This window comes from Vombatus ursinus, unplaced genomic scaffold (assembly GCF_900497805.2).
Source record: "Vombatus ursinus unplaced genomic scaffold, bare-nosed wombat genome assembly UNPS02014830.1, whole genome shotgun sequence".
Lineage (NCBI taxonomy): Eukaryota > Metazoa > Chordata > Mammalia > Diprotodontia > Vombatidae > Vombatus > Vombatus ursinus.
In genome coordinates this window covers 7,296,641-7,303,277 of record NW_020954608.1, presented here as the reverse complement: position 1 = coordinate 7,303,277, position 6,637 = coordinate 7,296,641, and positions in this window count along the sequence as shown.

Sequence of the window (6,637 nt, the reverse complement as noted above, 5' to 3'; positions counted from 1 at the left end):
TTTAATATAATCAAAATTACCCATTTTGCATCTTGTAATGCTTTCTATCTCTTGTTTAGTCATAATTTCTCCCCTTATCCATAGATCTGACAGTTAAACTATCCCATGCTCCCTTAACTGGCTTATGGTATCATACTTTATGTCTAAGTCATACTGATTTTCACTATACCTTGGTAGACAGTGTGAGATGTTGGTCTGTACCTAGTTTCTGCCAAACAGCTTTCCAGTTTTTCCAACAGTTTTTTTTTTTTTTTGTCAAATAGTGAGTTCTTGTCCTCAAAACTTGGATCTTTGGGGTAAATCAAACACTAGGTTAGTGTGACCATTTATTACAGTGTATTGTGTATATAATCTATTCCACTGATCCACCATTACATTTCTTAGCCAGTAACAGATTATTTTTATGATTACCATTTCATAATATAGTTTGAGATCTGATATAGCTGGGCAATCTTCTTTCACTTTTTTTCTTATTAATTTTTTGTATTTTTGACTTTTTGTTTTTCCAGAAATTTTGTTATTTTTTTCCAGCTCTTTGAAATAATTTTTGCTAGTTTGGGTGGTACAGCATTGAATAAGTAAATTAATTTACGTAGAATTTTCATTTTTATTATATTGGCTCAGCTTGCCCAAAAGCAATTAATATATTTCCAATTGTTCAGATCTAATTTTTTTTTTGTGTGAAAAGTATTTTGTAATTGTATTCATATGGCTCCTGGTTTGTCTTGGTAGGCAGATTCCCAAGTATTTTATATTGTCTACAATATTTTATATTGTCTATAGCTTTTTTAAATGGAATTTCTTTTGCTGCTAGACTTTTTTTGTTAATATACAGAAATGCTGATGATTTTTGTGGGTTTATTTTATATACACAAAATTTGCTGAAGTTGTTAATTATTTTAACCAGTTTTTAAAGTTGATTATCTAGGATTCTCTACATATAACATCATATTCTCCTCGAAGAGTGATAGCTTTGTTTCCTGATTAGCTATTCTAATTCCTTCCACTTATTTTTCTCCTTGATGCTATAGCTAGCATTTCTGGTACAATATTGAATGGCAGTGGTGATAATGGACATCCTTGTTTCACTCCTAATCTTATTGTGAAGGCTTCTAGCTTATTCCCATTACAGATAATACTTGTTTATGGTTTTAGATAGATACCACTTATCATTTTAAGGAAAGTTCCATTTATTCCAGTGTTCTCTAATGTTTTTAAAAGGAATATGTGTTGTAGTTTGTCAAAAGCCTTTTCTGCATCTTTTGAGATAATCGTATGATTTCTGTTGGTGTTGTTATTAATATGGTCAACTATGTTATAGCTTTCCTAATACTGAACCATCCCTGCATTCCTGGTAAAAATCCCACTGAGTATTAATGTATGATCTTTGTGATATATTGCTATAATCTCCTTGCTACTATTTTATTTAAGTTTTTTTTTTTTGCAATAATATTCATTAGGGAAATTGGTCTATAATTTTCTTTCTCTGTTTATGCTCTTCCTGGTTTAGTTATAAATACTATATTTATGTCATAAATGAAATTTGGAAGGAATTCTTTGCCTATTTTCCCAAATAGTTTATATAGTATTAGAATTAGTTGTTTTTTATTTTTAAATGCTTGGTAGAATTCACTTGTGAATCCACCTGGCTCTGGGGATTTTTTCTGCAGGATCTCATTAATGACATTTAATTTGTTTTTTCAAATATATTTATTTAAGTATTCTATTCCCCTTTCTCTTAATCTGGGTAATTTATATTTTTGGTTAATATTCATCCATTTCACTTACATTGTTAGACATATGGGGATATAATTGGCAAAATAGCTCCTAATAATTGCTTGAATTTCATCTTCATTTGTGGTGAATTAACCCTTTTCATTTTTGATACTCATAATTTGGTTTTCTTCTTTTAAAAAAATCAAATTACCTAATGTTTTATCTATATTATTTTTTTTTCATAAAATTAGCTCCTGGGTTTATTTATTAGTTTAATGGTTTTCTTATTTCCAATTTTTAAAATCTCTATTTTGATTTTCAGGATTTCCAATTTAGTGTTCAACTGGGAATTTTAAATTTGTTCTTTTTCTAGTTTTTTTAGTTGCATGCCCAATTCATTGATTTGCTCTTTTTCCATTTTACTGATGTAAGATTTTAGAGATATAAAATTTTCCCTAAGTAAAGCTTTGGCTGCATCTCATAACTTTTGGTATGTTGTCTAATTGTTGTCATTCTCTTCAATTAAATCATTGATTGTTTGTATGATTTGTTCACTGACCCCTTCATTCTTTAGGATTATATTATTTAGTTTCCAATTAATTTTTAATCTATGTTTTATGGACCTTTTGCAACACAATTTTATTGCATTATGATTCTAAAAGGATGCATTTAATATTTTTGATTTCTTGCGCAAAAAATTGTGAGGTTATTTAAAGCCCTAATATGTGGTCAATTTTTTGTGTAGGTGCCATGTACTGCTGGGAAAAAAAAAGTGTATTCCTTTCTATACCTATTAAGTTTTTCCAGAAGTCTATCATATATGAATTTTCAAAATTCTATTCATTTCCTTAAATTCTTTCTTGTTTATCTTTTGGTTATTTTTGTGTAGGTTTGAAGGGGCCAAGTTGAGCATTCCATCCCCAGTATGGTTTTACTGTCTATTTCCTCCTGTAACTCATTTAACTTTTCCTTTAAGAATTTTGATGCTATACAATTTGGTCCACATATGTTTAGTATTGGTATTACTTCATTGTCTATGGCACCTCTTCACAAAATGTAGTTTTCCTGCTTATCTCTTTTAATTAGATCTAATTTTGATTTTGCTTTGTCCAAGATCATGATTGTTATCTGTGCTTCTTTTTCTTTTCCTTCAGCTGAAGTATAATAGATTCTGTTCTAGTCCCTTACCTTTGCTCTATGTGTGTCTATTTCAAGTATGTTTTTTTGGTAAGCAATCTATTATAGGATTTTGTTTTTTTAATCCACTCTGCTATCCAATTCTATTATATGGTGAGTCCATCCCATTCACATTCACAGATATGATTACTTTGTATTTATTTCCTTCTCCCTCCCCCCCCACCCTCTTCCTTTTTCTCTCATCATGACCCTACTCAACAGTGTTTTAATTATGAATACCACCATCTCCAATCTGTCCTCTAAAGTTCTATCAGCCCCCTCTTTCTCTTATCCCTCTCCCATCCTATTTCCCTATAGGGTAAGATTGATTTCTATACCCAACTGAGTGTGCATGTTGTTCCCTCTTTGAGGCTATTCCTTTGAGAGTAAGATTCAAGCCTTGCCTGCCACCACTTTCCATCTTTCCCTTCACTCTAAAAGCTGTTTCATGCCTCTTTTATGTGAGATAATTTGCCCCATTCTACCTCTCCCTTCCCCCTTATTCCAGTATATCCTTTTACTCATCCCTTAATTTAATTTAACTTTTTAGATATCCCATCTTAGTCAGTTTACACCCCTTCTATCTATGCATACCCCTTCCAACTGCCCTAAGAGGAAAAAAAAATTCTTAGGAGTTGCAAGTATTCCCTTCCCATGTAGTATGTGAATAGTTTAACCTTATTGAGTACTTTATGATTTCTCTTTCAGCTTTACCTTCTTATGCTTTTTGGCTTTGTTTTTTAATGTATTCATCTCTTCTTTTTTCATCAAGAATGCTTGAAAATCCTCTATTTCACTAAATATCTATTTTACCCCCTGGAAGGATAATACTCAGTTTCCCTGGGCAGGTGATTCTTGCTTATAATCCAAGCTCATTTGCCCTCCAGAAAATAATTTTCCAAGTCCTCTGATCTTTAAAAGTCATAGCTGCTAAATCTTATGTGATCCTGACTATGACTCCATGATATTTGAGTTATTTCTTCCTGACTCCTTGCAATATTTTCTCCTTGACCTGGGAGCACTGGAATTTGGCTATAATATTCCTGCAATTTTTCATTTTGTGATCTTTTAGGAAGTGATTAGCAGATTCTTTCGTTTTCTATTTTACTTCCTAGTTCCAGGATATAGGGCAGTTTTCCTTGATAATTTTTGAAAAATGATGTCTAGACTCTTATTTTGATCATAGCTTTCAGGTAGTCCAATAATTCTTTAATTGTATCTCTGTGATCTATTTTCTAGGGCAGTTGTTTTTCCAATGGGATATTTTATATTTTCTTCTATTTTTTTTCTTGATTTCTCATGGAGTCATTAGCTTCCACTTGCCCAATTCTAACTTTAAAGGGATTATTTTCTCCAATGAGCTTTTGAACCTCCTTTTTCATTTGGCCAATTCTTTCTTTTCTTTTCTTTTCTTTCTTTCTTTTTCTTTTTTTTGTGTAGATAATGGGGTTAAGTGACTTGCCTAGGGTCACACAGCTAGTAAGATTTATGTGTCTGAGGCTGAATTTGAACTCAGGTCCTCCTGAATCCAGGGCTGGTGTTCTATCCACTGAGCCACCTAGATGCCCCTTTCTTTTTTCTTTTTTTATTTCTTTTTATTTTTTCCAATTCTTTTTTTAATGAATTCTTCTCTTAATTTGATTTTTTTGCCTCTTTTTTCACATTTGGCCAATCTTATTTTTTAAGGTATGATTTCCTTCAGTACTTTTTTGTGTTTGCCTCCTTTACCTAGCTGTTGACTCCTGCATCACTTTCATTTCTCTCCCCCACTTTTCCTCTGCCTCTATTATTTGATTTTTTTAAATCCTTTTTGAGGTCTCCCCGGGTCTGGGACCAATTTATATTTTCCTTTGAGGTTTTGCATGTATTGCTTTGATTGTATTATTGTGAGTTTTTGTTTTGATTTCTCTGTCACCCTAGTAACTTTTTGTGGACAGGGTTTTTTATGTTTGTTCATTTTCCCAGGCTTTTTCTTGATTTCAAATTTTCTTTTAAAGTTGGGCTCTACTCCTGGGGTAGAGGGAATGCTATCCCAAACTTCAGGTTTTTTTGTGCTCTTCTGTTCAGAGCTAGTTCTGGGGGTCTGTAAGTTTCAGTTCTTCCAAGGTGGTATGTTCTAAGAAGAGGTGTGGTCTATACTCTCTTGGTATGTGCTGTGATCTGTGAGCAACAAAAAGCACTCTTTTCCACTCTGGAACTATGATCAGGATCCCTGCTCCTGCTAGTCCTTCTCTTTACCCTGAGACTGAGACCCAGAACCATGTATGGGTAATGCAACAAAGTCCTGCACACAGTCCTAGGAAATATTTCCTGTATTCTTCTTCTAACCAGTTTTCTGACCTCCTTACTGATTGTGGGTTGAGAGCTCAGGAAGGTGCAGATGCTAATACTGATTCAGTCACCCTGCAGGCCTGTTGTTGCTTTGCTTGGGTGGGTGTAGCCTGTGCCAGGGCTGAACTGCACTCCACTCTCACCTCAGTGAGACAGACCTTTTTGCGTTGACTTTCTAGGTTGTCTTGGGCTGTAAAATTATTTCACTCCCTCCTCTTGTTGCTTCTGCTGCTCCAGAATTCATATAGAGACACAATTTTAATGGTGTTTGTGGGGGAATTGGGGAGAGCTCAAGTGAGTCCCTGCCTTTACTCTGCCTTTTTGGCTCTGCCTTCACACTCCTTCAATTCTTTCAGGTCACTACATATATTGATCCAAAAACTTCATTCCAGGTTTCTCCCTGCTCCCATTGTTTGTTGTCCTTGAGATCTTGAGGAATGAGAGTATTTTAGAATTGTATAGCTTTGAGGGACATAATCTAATTTCTCCCATTTTACTGACAAAAAAACTAAGCCATATAAGGGGTGAATTTTCCATTGTCAAACAGTAGGTCATTGGCAGAACCTGGATTAGAACCCTACTATCTTCACTACTAACCTAGTGCTCTTTCCTTTCCCCAAACTATATTTAGGAGCCATGCCAACTAATGAAAATATGAGGAAAATACTTAAATCTGTGTTCTTATATAACGTCATCTAGAGTTTGTAGAGAAGTCATAGATTTACTAAATTAGTATTGCAAACCATTGTTCTGTATTGAATTACGGTATCATTTATCAATGACTTTTCTGAGAGATCACAAAAACTCAAAGCAAAGAAAACGTGAGAATTAGTGAATCATAATTCCACTTTGTTTTTGAAAGTTAAAAGCCTCAAACAAATAAACAAACAAAAAAAAAGGATTGACTTGGTGGCATAAATCTTTTAAAACGCCATGGCAGGCAAGTTGGAAATTCTGCATTCAGATAATAACTTGGAATTATATGGTTTCTATTAAATAGTTGCTACATAAGATGTTTAATATAAAGGAGAGAAATTAAAGTACTAAAAATCCAAAAAGCAGTGTCTCATGCTGAAAGGCTAATATTCTGAAACATAGTCTCTGCTTCAGGCAAACAAATTTAATTAAATAAACTCTATACCCACAAAGATAAAGCGGCATTATTTATGCATTGACAATGATGCTTTGAATCTGGGGAAAAGAGATGAGTAAAACTTTGTATGGCAACTTATGAAGAAAAGGGTAAACATTCTGGATGCTCAGGTCAAAGTTGTATAAAGCCAAATTTATTCATAGAAGCAATGATTGAGTTCACTGAAATTTTCCATTCGATGGAAATAGAAAGTTGAAGTGGCTATATAAACTCGCCAATATCTGTTCCATCTCAGCAGGAGATGATGCAGTGAAAAGAGTA